The sequence below is a fragment of the Jaculus jaculus genome, chromosome 11 (assembly GCF_020740685.1).
Source record: "Jaculus jaculus isolate mJacJac1 chromosome 11, mJacJac1.mat.Y.cur, whole genome shotgun sequence".
NCBI lineage: Eukaryota > Metazoa > Chordata > Mammalia > Rodentia > Dipodidae > Jaculus > Jaculus jaculus.
In genome coordinates this window covers 100,925,748-100,944,275 of record NC_059112.1, presented here as the reverse complement: position 1 = coordinate 100,944,275, position 18,528 = coordinate 100,925,748, and the positions used below count along the sequence as shown (strand labels likewise).

At 41.2% G+C, this 18,528-nt stretch overlaps 1 pseudogene; it reads left to right on the top strand.

The window, feature by feature from the left end:
- Window positions 1-397: 397 nt before the first annotated feature.
- LOC101601685 lies at window positions 398-1,302 on the top strand (annotated as a pseudogene).
- Window positions 1,303-18,528: the final 17,226 nt, after the last annotated feature.

The following is an 18,528-nucleotide window of genomic DNA, read 5'->3' as shown; positions in this document are numbered from 1 at the left end:
TCTCTGCAGATCTTCTGCCCCTCAGGATAACTAGAAGGGCAGAAATGGAAACTGGAGTCCTCAGCCACATCTCTGGAGATACTGACAAGGTACCACAATTATGTGTGTTTGTACTGAATCATTTATATTCCTGCTTTTCCTTTTGATTTTTGGAGTGAGTGGCCAGTTCTGACTTGTTGAGACTTCCCAATGTCAGTCACTTCTGGTATAGAACACTGATATAAACAATTTAAACAGCATAATAAGTACTAAGGAGGCCATTGTTCTTTTTGAAGTTTTCTGTAGGAGGTAACATTTGAATTAGGATTTAGAAGATGAGGGGGCTCTCAGCCAGGCATCCTTGTTACAGTTACATCATTTTTAAACCCTGTCTGGAAATCCCTGATGTACCACAGTGATGCCCAGGGAAGACAGAGTGACTTGGAAGTCCAACTATTCCCTTAAGATCATCCAAATCATGGATCATTATCCAAAATGCTTTATCAGGAGCAGACAATGTGGGCTCCAAGAAGATGCAACAGATCCATGTGTTCCTCCGAGGAAGGCCATGGTGCTGATGGGAAGAACACCATGAGGCACAAGACTGTCCGAGGGCACCTGGAGAACAGCATATCTCTGGAGAAACAATTGCCTTATATCCTCAGAAATGTGGCCTTTGTGTTCACCAAGGAGGACCTTACTGAGATCAGGGACATGCTGCTGGTTAATACGGTGCCAGCTACCACCGGGGCTTGGTGCCATGGCCCCATGCGAAATCACTAGACTGGCCCAGAATACTGGTCTGGGACCCAGGAAGACTTCCTTTCAGGCTTTAGGCATCACCACTAAAATCTTCTGGGGCACCATTGAAATTCTGAGGGGTATGCAGCTCATCAAGACTGGAGACAAGGTGGGAGCCAGCGAGGTCACTCTGCAGGGCATGTTGAACATCTCCCCTGCTCCTGTGAGCTGACCATCCAGTATGGACATCTCTCTGCTCCTGTGGGCTGACCATCCAGCAGGTGTTTAACAATGTAGCCCCAAGTGTAGCTGCTTTTCACTTCCTAGAGGGTGTCTGCATTGTTGACAGTGTTTGTCTGCAAAGTGGTTACCCAAATGTTGCTTCAGTTATTCTATCATCGGTTCAAGCAGGTCCTGGCCTTGTCTGTGGAGACTGAGCACACCTTCCCACCTTTTGAGAAGGTCAAGGCCTTCTTGGTTGATCCATCTTCAACTGTGGCTGCTGCCTCTGCAGCCCTAGCCAATGTGGAAGCTGAGGAAGAGTCAGAGGAGTTAGACGAGGATTTGGGATTTGGTCTCTGATTGATCACCAGATAGCAACCAAAAATCCAACTTCATTTGGAAAACATGGAAATAAAGGCTTACTTTTCTTTGAAAAAAAAAATAAAAGAGAGGGCTAGAAGGATGGCTTATCCATTAAAGCACTTGCCTACAAAGCCAAAGGGCCCAGGTTCAATTCCCCAGGATTCATGTGAGCCAGATGCACAAGGTGGTGCATGTGTCTGGAGTTCATTTGCAGTGGCTGGAAGCACTGGTATGCCCATTCTGTCTCTCTCTCTGTCCCTGTATCTCTCTCTTTTTCTCCCCCTCTCTCCCAAAGAAATAAAAATAAAATAAGTAAAAAAGAAGAAGATGAGTGAGTCATTATAATGATTTAATTTTTTTCATACAAATGCATCATTTGTTGGGGATATTCCCTCTTACTCTCTACTTTCTTTTACTCCCCATCGCTCTCCTGTTAGTTCCCTTTGTTTCCTTGGACAGTTTCATTTTACTTTCCTGCCATGGGCATGATTTCATGCATCTAAATGAAATCTAGGAATGCACAAGATAAGAGGCAACATGTATTATTTGTAGTTTTAAGACTGATCTAGTTCACTTAATATGACTACCTCTGGTTATTCCCACTTTCCTGAAAATAACATAATTTCATTCTTCTTTAAAACAATCCATGGCATATGCATACCACATCTTCTTATCCATTCCTCTGTTTTGGGATACTTAGGCTACTTCCATAGATTAATTATTGTGATTGGTGCTGCAATCAGCATTAATGTGCAAATACCTCTGATAATATGTGACTTGGAGTCAATTCCTGAGTACCTAAGAAGGGTGCAGCTAGGTCATATTATAGGCACCCTTATGCCTCTGGTGTTAAGGTAAATTAGTCTATGCACGTCAGCGTGGAAGTTACTGAAAAAATAAAAATAGATAATGATTCTTTTCTTAAACAAATACATTAAGGTTTCCTCTAACTGGGGGAGAGTAGCCAGAGGTTTCCTTCAGGGTTCTAGTCTTGGGTGGTCGTTAAGCCTAATACCCTGGTTGTCCTTGTAACTTTCTTCAGACCAAAGCATCAAGAATACATGTCATCAATGTCTGTGAGGATGGGGACCACCAGCAAAGAAAGCACTTCCCCACACCACAGCCAGAAATGTCACATCCAGGGAGGATTATAATACCTCTTTGGGCAGAAAGGATGCCTCATGATGACATTTGACTTCCTGTTTTTAATGTTTCCTCTCACTCAGGGGCAGAGAAGAATGCACAGCTCTCTTAACCACTGACTAAGAGTTAGCTATGACTTCCATATTGTTCCCGTAGTGGCTGAGCTAATTTACAGCCCTCTAATAGATCTATCACATGACTCATCCATACCACTCCTGCGTGTTTATCTGAGAGATTCTAATATACTATGGAAATACTTGCCTCCAGATATTTATTTAGTACAGCACTATTCACAGTAGCTAAGGTGTTGGATCAACCTAGGGGCCCATCAACAGAGGAATGGATAAAGAATATGAGGGATAGGGCTGGGGAGGGGGTTGGCTCCGTAGATAAAGCCTCCTAAGCCAAGGTGCCCAAGTTGATGTCCCAGTTCCCATGTAAAAAGCTGGAACCTTTGGAGGGCTTCTGTAATCCCTGCATGCACAGGGTGAGATGGGAGGCAGAGGCAGGAGACCCTGCCTCAGACAACGCAAAAAGGACCAACTTGAAAGTTGTCCTCTGACCTGCACATGCATGCTACAACACTTGCATGGCCCACCTTTCACACATACACACACACACATACGTACACATGTGTGCACAAGTAAAAGAAAAAGGAATATCCTATATATATATTATATATATATATATATATATATATATATATATATATATATATATATATATAATGCCATGTGCAGGAAAATAGTTGAAATTGGAGCTTATCATACTGAGTGAATTCAGTGAGATTCAAAAGGACAAAGATGTCATGTTTTTCTCATGTTAGGATCCTAGAGTTTATACAGATACATAACATCACATAAGTAGGCATGGAAGCAGAAGTGGAACTGGGCCCCGGAAGACATGGGCCAGTGGGAAGGGGAGAGAAAGATAATGGCAAGGGGTCATAGTGGCAGATGTGGTAAAAATACATTAGACACTTATGAAACCCACTAGTATATACAATGGATATATGCCAATTGTAATTTTATTATTTATGTATTTATTTATTTGCAGGCAGGGAGAGATAGAGAGAAGAGAGAGACAGACAGAGAGAGAATGGGTGCACCAGGACCTCTAGTCACTGCAAACAAACTCCAGACACATGTGCCACCTTGTGCACCTGACTTATGTGGGTATTGGGGATTTGAAACTGGGTCCTTATGCTTCACACGCAAGTGGCTTAACCACTAAGCAATCTCTTCAGCCCACCAATTACAAACAAAAAATAAATAAATAAAAGAAAGGATTAAGCTGGCAAAACTTCCAACCCATGAGGGAATTTTTACAACGAATCCTTAAAAGTACAATTATTAATCCAAAAGAAACTTTCATCCAAGGAGCTTCACAAATTGCATAATTGTATTTTCTCATTGTTAGGAAGAAAATTTTTATTTTCACTAGAAAGGGATGTTGAGACCTTGATAAGCCTTTTCAGAAGCTATGAATTCTGTCTGCCCCTGCAAGAAGGAAACATCCCATCACAGCAATGCTTTCCCAGGAGAGTAGGAGATACATTATAAAAGAATTGAGTGTTGTAGAGGTATGAATAGGAACAATATAGTCCTTTTCCACTCTCAAAGCAGTTCTGCTTCATAATGACAGTAAACTGGTAACATAATCTCCCAGGACTTGATTCTCAACTTATTTCCATTTGAGTACAAACTCATTCATTCATTAATTTCATTCATTTATAAAATGTTTGTTGAGTGCCTATTATGTGTGAGGCAGTTCCAGACATGAGATGAATTTATTAGCTTCTACCTTCAGTAAGCTTACTTCGTAGTAGGTGAAGTGAACAACTCACACAAAAATTCTTATGTGATTCAAACAGTGATGAGGAAGGAGGAAGAAATTAGTAAGGGCCTATGAAGGCTAAGGACCCAGGTTCAATTCACCAGGACCCATGTAAGCCAGATGAACAAGGTGGCACATGCATCTGGAGTTTTTTTGCAGTGGCTACAGGCCCTGACATGCTCATTAGATAAATAAATAAATAATTTTAAAAATCATTTTAAAAAATAAAATAGGGCTGGAGAGATGGCTTAGCGGTTAAGCACTTGCCTGTGAAGCCTAAGGACCCTGGTTCAAGGCTCGGTTCCCCATGTCCCACGTTAGCCAGATGCACAAGGGGGCGCACACGTCTGGAGTTCGTTTGCAGAGGCTGGAGGCCCTGGCGTGCCCATTCTCTCTCTTCCTCTATCTGTCTTTCTGTGTCTGTTGCTCTCAAATAAATAAATAAATAATTTTAAAAAACAGACATAAAAAATAAAATAAAAGAATCCAACTTTGTTCTCCCATGACTTGAGTGGAGCTGCTAGACTCTTTGGGGCCTGACACTCACCTAGCACTGATGCCTTTCTGCCACCATCTATGGGAAGCAATATGTCACTCAAGTGGAGGTACATATTTCATCTATTCATAGTTTACTCGCTAAACAGGAGAAAGCAGGAAGAAACTGCATACCAAGTCTAATACCAGATTAGCTATTTACTTGCGGAGTCTGAGACTGTCGCTTTCGTTTGGGTAGTTATAGCAGCAGAATTCATTCTTGCAGCTCACTATAGGATGGCTGTAATATTTTAATATTAATAGTAATGGTACCAGGTCTAAGAACATGGATTTGGGGAGAGGTAGCCGACCTGTGAACCTGTGTTATCCATCAGAAAAGCCCAAATCTTCATGAATCCTAGGTCTACCCTTTATGACTGAGTATATCCCCATCCCTCATAATGCTGTCTTAAGGATGCAAAGTGGTGGTTAGTATCATATTGTTTGATAGAGAGCCTAGCATACTGTGGAGTCTCAGTAGATGCCCACTGTTATCACAGTGATCATTATTTCGCTGTGCCAAGTTTGATTTACACATTTTCTTATTTAAACCTCACAATTGCTGTATCAGTGATAGTCTCCTGGCTGGGATAAAATACCTGACCAGAAACAACTTAAGGAAGGAAGGGTTTAAGTTTAGAATTTCATCATGGTGGGGAAAGCATGGCGTAAGTCAACAGCTAGCTTGTCATTATAACTTGAGAACCTCAGGAAGGAATTAGTCATCAAACTAGGCTTGATGCCTCAGTGACACATCTCCTTGGGAGAAGCCTGCACTTCCCAAAAGCCCTATAGATTTTTCTAAACTGTCACCAGTTATGGACCAAGTATTTAAAACACATGAACCTGTGGGAGATCTTTCAATCAAACCACCACAACATGAGTACACACACACCACACACACACACACACACACACACACACACACACACACACACACACACACATAGTTAAGCAATTGAAAAGCAGATTCTATCGATTAATCTACATCCTCCCCTGTCTGGTTAATCCCATGTGGAGAGGGCCTGAAGTGGACCATAGTCCCCAGCCTAGCAACACCTAAGAGTCATGGCAATTGGCTGCATGTCTGCAATAGCACAGGCAGTCCAAGTTTATCCCCATACTGAGAGGTCAAAAGGCCCCAGCAGAATAGTAATGGAAACCTTGACAGAAGAGTAGGTGGAAGAGAATAAAAAAAGAGATGCTTGAGCCACAAGGACAAGGCAGATGTCCTTTTATGCATGAGGCAAGGGAGAAGTAGAGATAGATGGCCAACACTCTCTCGAGAACATTGCCAGCAGGGTAGTAATCTGCTAGTCAATAATGGATCCCATAAATATTCCATCTTCCCAATGAAGGTGCCAAATGAGCTCTACTTTCTTATCCCTCAAATCTTCCCAAGCAGAAGATCCTTTATGCACAGCTTATGAGGGATTACTGACATCAAGTTTGAAGTGGTTACTCACCAATTCAGTCTATACCAACTAGTTAATTAGGTGCCCAAGCTGAGGCAATATGACCAGGGCCAGTGGGGGGAAACAAAACTAGAAACTGAATTTCAAGTTTTCCAGTCCAAGCTCTTTCCATTACATAAATTATATATGAAATATTGTGCAGACACCCTGAGGTAGCACAGACATCTGGGTAAGAAGCTCATATGCTCAGGACCGGAATTTGAACTTGGACATTTTCTGACTCAAAACTCGTGTGTCTGGACACTGACCTACATGACTTCGTGCATGCTGGGTCTATGTTATTGGGAAGATGGCTACAGATCTGAGATTCAGGTTTCCTTTATATGCTGTAGGGAGACGTTTCTAAGTTAACAACACAAGTAGGCAGGACAGACCTCCTATAATCCCAGTGCTTGTGAGGCAGAAACACAGGACACCCTTGGTAAGCTGGCTATCTAGACTAGTAAATCAATGAGTTCTACAGTCAAATGAGAGACCGTCCCAATAAATAAGGTAGAAAGCAACTGAAGAAGACATGTGATGTCAACCTGTGTCCTACACCAAACACACACACACACGCATACACACGCACCACACATGAACATGTGTACTCACAGACATGCCTGTTTCCATAAGTACACATGCAAAAAATAAAATAAAATTCAATTAAAAGTTTTTCAAGCCACATTTTAAAATGTTGATCTTGTTTCTCTTGAGTTCTAAATTGATTGTGTACCTCACAATGTATGACATTTTAGAATAAAAATGGTACCACAATAAGACTTTACTTGAGTAACAGATTGGTTTTAAATTTTAGTTGGGTTTAATTATTCATTGGTCACCCACTCACTCATTCATTCATTCTTCAATTCATCACATGCATTGAGAGCTTGTCACTCAGCAGACATTGTACTGGGCAGAGGATATGAAGAAAATAATACAAAATGATATAACCTTGATGAAACCTTACAAACAATGTAAGCAATGTTTTAGAAAAATGATTATTAAAGCAAAACTTTTAGTTTCTGGCTTTATGTCCATCAGAGGGACATCACAGGACATAGCAGAATCAAGACTTTCAAAATCTACTCTCTCATAATGAAATGAAAACACTAGTAAAAGTTGTCAATATAGTCTTTTCCACAACTCTGGAAATTCGCCAAATGCTTGTGAAAAATCTAAGGATCTTTTATTCCAGAAAAATGACTTAGTGTTATTGAGAATATAAAGGTCTATGACACTTCTCCTTACCCTGTTATATACATCCTCAGTTTCATGTTGGCGTCAGAAATCAAAAATCAACACGCGGGGTGAAAAGCAGAAATCTCTCAGTCAGTGGAATGGGCAGAACAAGTTCCAAACACCCCAGAAGCACAATTCTCAGATAATTGCCATTATTGTCCTGTCTGACAGCTCCCTGGAAACACCAGCTCATGGGGCTTGTTTTTATCAGAGTTTCTCATGTGACAACCTCTTCCCTGGAGGCATTTTTCAGAACACAGTAAGGGGGGCAGTTACTGGGCACAGGAGCTGCCAGAGGCAGCAATGAAAATTTGAAAAATAGAAAGTTGGTGAATTAAAAAAAAAAAAACCAACTTAAAAAGGAAATGTGAAGCATGAGATGCCCAGAGAGATTTTCAAAAATTTCTGACATGTTCTGAAAAATCTTGACTGCTACATATGTATGCAAGAGTGTGAGTATATCAATGCATGCACATATTCAGGTAAGAACTGAAGAGGCCCTGAGTTTTCATTGCTGACTGACCTTGAAGCGCTGCATAAGTAAGAAGTAAGGACTAAGGCGGAGATGGAAAAAAAAGGAAAAGACCAACTGCTCACTGATTGGCTCTGAAGCCTGCTCTATGGGAAGGAATTCATGCCTGGCATTGAAACCTTGTCAAAAGCCTATGGCTGGAGAGGCTCTAGGAAGAAAGCTACAAGTATTGTTTGGCTAACTGCGTGTAATGTTGTGCCCGTCAAATTCCTCTCTCAATATTTACATTTATGCCCATATGTCAGTATTCCATCATGAGTGGCAGAGAACAGCATGGGCAGTGATTGTGACTGTTGGTTACTTGGGGGAGCAGGGTTGCCATGGGTAAGTGGCGGGTGCTCTAGTGTATAACCCTCCACTCATGCTCTCCTGGGCAAATTTAATTAACTTTTGTAGGTCACACAGATACACCAGGAAAAACGGACATCAGTGTACAAGAGGGACAAGATGGAAAGATGAAGGGTTGAGTCAAGGGAGATGAAGAAAGGGGCACAAAAGAAACAAATTTGAACAGATTATGACCAAGATAATTGTCACGTGGTTTCACTCATCTGTGGCTCCTAACCTGAATCTGCCCGAGATGCTGCCACACCTAATCAGTACCTCGAGGACCAGACAGTAGGGACGGTGGGGCATGTGGGCAGGGTAACTGCGGGGAGGGACACAAATCTGGACCAAAATGGAAATGGCTCCATAAAACCCTATATTCTGAAAGACAGACTGAAAGGTTGAACCTTGATCAGGTCCTTATAGGGAACACCTGGATCACAGGGCCCTGGAGAAGGTATGATAAAGACTAACCTTAATCTTCTCCTGTTTCTCTCTCTGCCCCATCCCTTCTCTCTCTTTTATATTATCTATCCCTTTCTTCCTTCCTCGCCCTTGGCACTGGCCTGTAACTCCCAGTTCCAGCATGAAGTTAACATCCACAATGAGTTGTTGATCAGAGAGACCTACAAGGTTTCCCAAAAAAAAGACAGACTTCTGTCAGAATATTTGATAACCCACCAAAGGTTAATGGTAAGACCCTACTGCCAAAGACACCATATGCTGTTGGTATGGAACATGAAGTGACCTGGCTGGAATCTGGAAGAGAGTCAGTCCACAGAGAGTTAGCTTGTTTAGTGCCAGAAGGTGCTACATGAGCGACTGGGAGAAAATGATCAACATCTGTCCAAGCAACTAATGTTCTAAGCTACTCAGCAGCAAACAACCTGATATGGTGCTCACACAGTACAAAAGTGGCACATAGCCATGGTGGGTAACCAACTGCTCATGAGTTAGATAACTGAACTGCTCAGTGAAACAGAACCCATAGCTGGAACTGGGAAAACAAGTCAGAACCATATCTCCAAAACAAGCCCGCTCTGCATTATCAAGCTCCCACCAATCATGGGGTACTAGAGGGTCTATGCCTCATAAATTCTCTCTAAAATAATAATGGTTATCCTATTTATCTGTTGCTGACTTCACTTTCCATTGGTGAATGGTTTCAGCTGGGGCCCTGGTGAGGTGCAATGGGCTGGTTCTCTCCTCAGGTTCTATTTTTCAGATGGACATAGAATCAGCCCATTGCACCTCACCAGGGCCCCAGCTGAAACCATAGAGTAACTGGGGAAATGAACAAGAGTGCTGCTTTCTTGGTGAACCTGTTACCAGCACAAGGGTGAAAGAGAGAGACACAGAGAACACTCAAATCCTACCAAACAAGACATCCAGAGACATAGATGCTCCCATGACCTCATCACTGAAGTAGACCTAAAATGGAAATTTGTGGAGGAGAGAGAAAAGAAAGCTTGTTAGAGCCACAAGTTGGGACATTATACACAGAGACATTGCCTCTTCCCCATAATTGATGGCTACCCCCACAATGCAAAACCCACATTCCCCAAAAGGGAGAGTCCCTTTGGAGGAGAAGGACAGGGAGGAGGCTAATGATGGTACCAACATGGCTGTATATACACTGTGTACATAATTAATAAAAATTTGTCAATACCTTGTAAAAGAATGAAAGTGATGACATTACTACTGATCTTGTAGAGATAAACATAATTGACCATTTTGAACAATTATATACCCACAAATTAGAAAACCTAAATTACATGGACATATCCTTAGAAAGATATAAATCATAGACATTGACTTTAAAAGGAATTTAATTAATCAAAAAATTTCACAAGAATCAAATCCCAGACTTGGAACAGTTTCACTTGTACATTCTACCAAACATTTAAATGATAAATAGTACCACTCCTTTACAAAAGGTGTCCTCATAACAAAAGGGGTCTTGTTCCATTAGGTCAATATTATCCTTATACCAAATTCACATAAAGACAGGACAAGAACATAAAACAGCACACCAATATTTCTTGTGAATACAAAAACAAAGCAGTAACAAAGCACTAGGAAAATATAATCAGTAAAATATAGAAAAGAATTTTACACCAAGATCAAATGGGATATGTCCTAGGAATATGAAATCAGTTGGTTATATAAAGGTCAATCAATGCAACATGCTGTATTTATAGAATTATGGTCAAAAACACATGATTATTCCAATAGATGCCAAAAGTATTTGATAATCAAGTTCTTGTATGATTAAAAAATGCACAAAGTAGAATCCAAAAGGACATCTTCATCCTGGTAAAAAGATATCTATCTACGAAACTCCCTCAGCTAGCATCATGCTTAATGGTTAAAGACTAAGCACTTCCCTCCAAGATCATACAGGGATGTACACTCTTAGCATTTCTATTCAACAGTGTGCTAGAGTTTTTATCTAGGACAACCAGGAAAAGTAACAATAACAAATATTAATAAAATATACCATCTAGATTGGAAATCAGAGCATAGAACTTGTATCTATTGTAGATGATATAATGCTATATACAGAAAATCCTTAGCAAATATTTTTTTAATCCGATTGCTAATAAATTATTTCACTAAGATAACAAGATATAAGATTATATGCATAAAATAGTCCTCATTCTATTCCTGTAAATTAGAATTAAACAATCTTTAAAGGAAGAGTAGAAAACAATTTCAATAGCAATGGTGTAAAAATAATAAGACACAAAATTTAACAAAAAGAAGCAGGTAGAAATTGATTCACTGAAACCACAAAACATTGTTAAAAGTACAGAAAATTAAAATGAATAGATGAAAGGTGCTCTACATTCACGGATATAAAGACATGCTACTGCTAAGGTGGCAGTGCTTCCTAAGTGACTCTAAGCATTCTACTCATTGTCCACCAAAGCCCTAGCTCCTATATTTGTAGCAATAGGCAAGCTGATTTTAAAATTCATATGGAAATGCAAGACAATCAAAATAAATCTTTCAAAAAAAAAACACCTCAGGGAACTTGCATTGTCTGATTTCTAAAATTAAATCAATCAAAACAAGCATTGGTGAAAGCCAACGGAAGAAGACTGCAGAAGATTGATGATCATGTGACCTAGGGCGAAAACAACAGAGAAACTAGAACCATACAATGACTGCTAAAACTTGTCAGCAGAAGAACCTGCATCAAGGCTAGACAGATGGCTCATCAGTTAAGGTGCTTGCCTGTAAAGCCTAACGACCAGGGTTTGATTCCCCAGTACCCATATAAGCCACATACACAAGGTGGTACTTGAATCTGGAGTTTGTTTGTAGTGGCAAGTCCATGCTTGCTCACTTGCTCTCTCTCTGTCTCTTCTCTCTGTACTTCTTTGCTTGCAAATAAATGAATAAAATATTTTTAAAAATAGAACCTGCATCTCTTTGTCTCATACTCCATTGACCAAAGTAAGTTGTACAACCAAGCCTGGGAAAAAACATTCTTGGGCTGGAGAGATGGCTTAGCAGTTAAAGCACTTGCCTGCAAAGCCAAAGGACCTTGGTTCGATTCCCCAGTACCCACATAATCCATATGCACAAGGTGGCACATGCGTCTGGAGATCGTTTGCAGTGGCTAGAAGCCCTGGTACACCCATTCTCTCTCTCCCTCTCTCTTACTCGGCCTTTTTCCCACTTTCAAATAAATAAATAAAAATGAAATAAAACTATATCATTCTTCCTTAGGTATGGAATGATAATATACTACACACAGGTAATATGTCAGATGGAGGAATGACATGATTGAGAGTCTGTAACAATAGAAGAGTAAATTGGACAAATCTCTTTGTTCTCCCCTTCCTGTACACTACTGCAACATTAATTTAGAACAAATATAATGTTTGCAATATAAACGAATGGCTGGCATTTGGAAGTAAACTAAGTTGGTGGGTTACCAGCACCTGGGGCACTCATGCTTGAATAGGTTGTTGTTATTAGCATTCATATTGCCTCATCACTTTCTTGTCTTGGACCTTTGTTAATAGTAGACATATGCTGAGCGATACATAAGTGATTATTGTCCACACTGGAAGAAGAGACCTTCAATCCTTGACTGGTCAGATGGAAGTCAAGATCTTAAAATAATCCCTGTCTACCCCATTTTTGCAGTTACCTCCTCATCGCTGGGACAAAACCCCCATGCAGAAGCAAATATTTGGAGGAAAGGGCTTATTTCAGGCTTACAGTTTTGAAGGGAAATTTCATAAAGGCATGGCAGAGCGGAGGCTGGCCATCACATCTTGCCACAAGCAGCTGGCAGGTAGCAGCAAGAGTGCACTGATTCTGGCTGGAAGAATCACCCCAAGGCCTGCCAGGAGGGACATTGCTCCTCCTTCAGCAAGTCCCCACCACCCACATTGCCCTCAATTAGGGGTCAACTCTAAGTTTTAATCACAAACATATGTGACTGTAGGATATTTCACATTCAAACTACCATGCCGTGTGTGTTTGCCTTCACAGGGTGGTAAGATACTGCGACCTTTTGTGTCCACCCTGAGAAACAGAAATGTACTTTATAATCAACCTAAGAAATAAGTCTTCCTTGTCACAGGTACACTCCTGCTTCCAGTTTTTACAAGCTGTAATCTTGGCTGCAGATTGGGGGAAAAAAACAACTTCTACTTAGAGAAACAGTCCTTGTAATAGTCTTGGGTACAACCGGCAGGGATGAGCTGAGAGATTCCACACCGGGACTTCTCTATGCAGGCTTCTGAGAAGCATGTAGTCATATTAACTTGTGTCCGCCTCATTTTCACACGTTCCAAGGGCTCTGCCACAGAATCAGCTAGACTCCAGGAGGGGAAGGAAAAGGGTGTTAAAATGAATCCTCCTCCCAAAAGGGCACAGCTCCTGTGCCTGTAAGAAACAAGGGCCCATTTCTAGGAATGTCAGATAACTAAGGCAAGTTGGAAATGTTCCACCACGCTCATGAGTAATGAAATGCTATTTTAAATAGCAAGGAGATCAAATCGTTTATCTACCGAATTGACAAAAAAAAATGCAAATGTTTGCTACAGCCCGATGTGTGTGACAGCGTGAGGAAATGGGTGGTTTTGCTGCCTGAGGAAGGTATGGGAAAATGTAGCTCCTTCGAAGAGCAATTTGGAAGGCGCAAAGTGAAGGAAAAATGCTTTCCTTTTGACTAAGCAATGGATCCCATGTGCATTTGTTTACAGAGGCATTAATCTCTGTACAAAGACACATTGAGGTCCACTTTCCCCAGGCCGGCTGCATTGTGGGCAGTTGCTCTGCTCTGTAAATGACCCAAATGCTTAACAACAGCAGGCTGATTAAATAAATATGACGTGACTGGAAGTTGTTGACAACACTGAAAACTAGCTGGTATGAAAAAGTGTTCAAATTAGGTTGTAAAACAGTCAATGCAAGTAGAAAATGAGCCCTTGGTATTGAGTTTCTACAGTGAGGCAAAGGTGACATTTGGAATAGGTGATTCTAGTCAGCCATGGTAAGCTGTTGTACATTGAGGGCACCTATCAGAACCCATCAGCTCTGGCTGGGGAAATGGCTCAGCAGTTAAATGTGCTTACTGGCAAAGCCTTCTGACCCAGGTTTGATTCCCCAATACCCACATAAAGGCAGATGCAAAAAGTGGCATGTGCATCTAGAGTTTGTTTTCAGCTATAAGAAGCCCTGGAATGCCCATATTCATTCATTCATTCTCTTTCTCTCTACACAAGTAACTAAAATGATAATAATTTCAAGCTGGGTGTGGTGGCACATGCCTTTAATCCCAGCACTCGGGAGGCAGAGGTAGAAGGATCCCCATCAATTTGAGGCCAGCCTGAGACTACATAGTGAATTACAGGTCAGCCTGAGCTAGAGCGAGACCCTACCTCAAAAAACAAAAATAATAATAATAATAATAATTTCAAAACATCTCCATGACCTCTATCCACAGGATCATGACTGCCATGGCTCTTCGCAAGCCAGGGTGACAAGTTCCTGTCATCCCAACATTGAGGGGACTTAGATCAGAGGATCATCAGTTTCAAGCCAACTTGGACTATACAGTGAGTTCCAGGTCAGCCTGTCTCGAACAAACAAACAAACAAACACAAATAAAATGAAAGCTGTGAGAAACTCAAACAGCACAAACAAGACATGATCAAAAAAAAAAAAAAAAATCTCCAGAGATTTCCAGGTGTTATTTGTGGAGAGGGAGATGGGAGTACAAAGCCACTCTTGATTGAAACTCTACTGTTGATACAAGGAGGTTGTGAGGAACTGGTGCTTAGGTCTGCACAGATCGTTCCCAGTGTGACCCTGAGAATCCTGAATAGTGGTTTCTCTCTATGCAGTGGGGCTGGGAACCTAGAAAGGAAAGGCCCAGGCTTTGTTATGATACTTTGGAGTTATTTTGATAGCTAAAAATATTAGTATTATTATTAGTTATGTACACGGTGTGTATGTAGCCATGTTGGTACCATCATTAGCCTCCTCCATGTCCTCCCTCCTCCACAGGACACAGAGGCCCCCAAGACCTCATAACTGAAGTAGACCTAAAACAAAACCAACATAGCTCAGGGAAATTCACGAGACCCATGTCAGGACAATAAGCACAGAGACATAACCTCTTACCCATAACTAAATCCCCATAATGGAATTTTTCATGTGTGCTCTAATTTTTAAAAATCAAAATACAGACACTGTATGAGGACATCCCCATGAACTGTTTGAGGAGGAAGTATCAAGATTACTTTATTTTTAATTTTTACTTGTATGTGTATGTAAGTATGAGAATGTGTGTAGATTGGCGTGCAAACCTGGGTCTTGTTCCTCAGGAACACCATCCACCTCCTTTGAGAAAGAGTCTTTCATTGGCTTAAAATCATCAATTAAGCTAGAGTGGCTGTCCAGGGAGCCCCAGGGGTCCTTCCGTCTGCTCCCCCAACCCAGCTTTGCGATTTACACACTGTGGTAGTTTAAATGTATGTCCCTCAAGAGGCTCAGATGCTTTATTAAAGCTTGAAACTTGGATTTCCAGCTGCCTAGGTAGAGGAGATATCATTGTAGGCAGATCCTGGGGTCCAGTCCTAAGGTGCTGCTGGGGGTGGATCTGATTTTCAGGCCAAAGGTGTGCAGAGAAGGCTGGGCTCTGCGTGGGTCCCCAGTGCTTGACGCTGACTTTGTGCTTATTTTTGGTGTGTGCTGGCTGGTTGTGTGTCTCTGCCTGGATCATGAGAGGAGCAAGCTCCTTCCGCCATCAGCGGGACTTCTCCTGGATCTGTAAGCTGAACTAAATCCCTTCCTCCCATAAACTGTGTCTGTCTGCAACAGCTGTCTACAACACAAGCCCAGACCACCAAGCCTGGCTTTGCTTTGTTTTGATTGTTTGTTTGGTATGCATGGCATATATGACATGTATATGTGGGTAGTGTATGTTTGAATGTGTGCAAATGCATGCTCCCTGGGCACATGTGTGGAGACCAAAAGATGTGGGGTTTCTTCCTGTGACTCTTCTACCTTTTCTCCCCCAGACAGAGTCTCTCACTGAACCTGTAGGTCCCTGGGTTTTTTTTGTTTGTTTGTTTGTTTGTTTTTGGTCATCTAGGCTGGCCCACCAGGGAAAAGTAGTAATCCTCCTGTCTCTATCCCACCACCGCCATTCCTAGCTTTTCAATGGGAGTTCTGCAGATCAAACTTGGATCCTCATGTCTGCAAGACAGGCACTTTACCAACTGAACTATTTTCCCAGTCAGCAGCCATTTGTAAAAGTACTAATTTGACCGAAGTGCCTTTCCTCTTTCAGAGTCTGTTGGTAGAATGTGCTCAGGGTAGAGAGAGCAATGGGGGACAGGACCATGAGCTGCATACATCCTTTGAAATATGGATAGATGCTGTGTAACTACAAGTAAAAGAAAAAGGCACTTGGTGTCCATTCATCCAGAATTCCACAGTTCAGTGGAAAGAATGTGCTAAAGGCTTTAATCTAAGATTTGACTTATAATGTTGTGTCACAATTATGCTCAGGTCACCTCTCCAGCCTCAGTTTCCTTTTCATAGAAATTGTGTGAATGTCATAGAATATGCATAAACATACTTAGTCAGCACTCAAGCACTGATCTCAAATATATTTTTTAAATTTTTTTTGGTTTATTTTTATTTACTTATTTTAGAATGACAGAGAGAGAAAGAAGCAGAGAGAGCGAGAGACAATGGGCATGCCAGGGCCTCCAGCCACTGCAGATGAACTCCAGATGCGTGCCGCCCCTTGTGCATCTGGCTAATGTGGGTCCTGGGGAATCGAGCCCCGAACCAGGGTCCTTAGGCTTCACAGGCAAGCACTTAATCACTAAGCCATCTCTCCAGCCCTCAAATATATTTCCTCCATAATCCGACCTGACCAAGTAAACTCAATAAACACTCTGTATTTTTATTCCCCTCATTTTCTCTTTTATTAGATTTTTTTCAGACTATTCAACACTTTGGCACTTTGGAAACATTTTCCCACACATAATTTCATTAAACATAAATACCACAAAAAGGTCAGTGTTGCCATTTTGCAGATAAAATATTGGTGCTGAGCAGAAACATCTGTTCAGATAAAAGATGACCAGCCAAGTGAGAAAACTAGGAGGATGTGTCCAAGCTTGGATGTGGCTAGCCCTCTTTCCCTCCCAGGGCAGAAATTCAGGAATGGATGACATTAAAGAAAGTGGAGAAGGCCTTTCCTGTGGCCTGATCACTGCTGTTACAACCAGATTCTACTTGAACCTTAGAGGCAGGTGATCTACTTATCCCTAGATATCCCTTGAGGTCACCACTATCCCTGCATGGCATCTGGGTGTGGGATGCCCCAGTAGATATTTTAAAATGAAGACTTCAGATACATTTAAGTCATATATTCACTAAAGCAACATATGCATACTATTGTGAATCTACTCTGAGATTCGAGGGTATTTCCAGGCAGTGAATCAGAGCTGGTGTTCATTCACAAGAACTCACAAAGAATTCACAAACAATATAGTCTATTGGGGGCACAGGCAAGTGAAACAGTGGGTTATGAGAGATCAGAGAAGGGGAGCCTGTTTTATGCTTAGGGGGTCAGAGAGGCTATTTTTCTTTCCCTTTTGCATGTTCACAGTATTGGTTTGTGTGTGTGTGTGTGTGTGTGTGTGTGTGTGTGTGTGTGTGTGTGTGATGTATGTTACATGTGTTGATGGGATGCTCTCTGTGCTCACTTGCAAGGCACTGTGGGTTTGTTGGTTGGAGCCAGAAACCGTCACTCACCTGCTTGTTTTTCCTTGTGACAGAAAGCATCTGGTTTTGGAGCTTGCCTTTATGAACCCCAGTGACTCTTCAGTGTCCATGCCCCCAAAAGACTAGGGTTACAGATATGAGTGGCCATGCTCTGCTTTTTACATAATTCTAAATATTTGGTATTTAGTATGTGCCAGACACAGTTCCAAGTGCTTTAGAAACAGAATCATTTGTTCACAAACATTATACCCATTAATTTTCAAAAGGCATCTACGAGGTTGGCTCCATTGCTCTTTCTGTTTTATTAGATGACTAGGTGGATGGTTAATAGAGAAAATTTACCAAAGTCATCTGCAATGGAGTAGAGACAAAAAAAAGCCCTTTTTTATACCTCAGATTTTTATGTCTCTTCTCTAGTAATCATCTTATCCTAAAACTAACTCTATATTCACATAAATAATGGTCATTTATCATTTTTTCATAAATACCTAACAGGCAGAAAAATTGAGGATGCTTTTTCTCCCTCCCAAATACATATATTTATCACAATCCTCTTTCTCTTTCCTTTCTCTAGCTCTTTGTCTTTCTTCTCTCAGATCCCTCTCTCTCTCTCTCTCTCTCTCTCTCTCTCTTTCTCTCTCTTTCTCTCTCTGAGAGAGACATAAACACACAAATATCTGGTGACTGCTAGTCAAAAATACATTTTTCTGAGTGGAAGATATTTGGGGCTTCCATTACAGTGGTCAAAAGCTTTTTCACTGGAATCAGAGAACCCTGAATCAGAATATCAACTCCAGTTTATAAATCATAGAACTGCTCAGTTTGTAAAATTTTATAATTCTACATTTAAACTCCTAGTACTAATAAATCTCTCATATATAT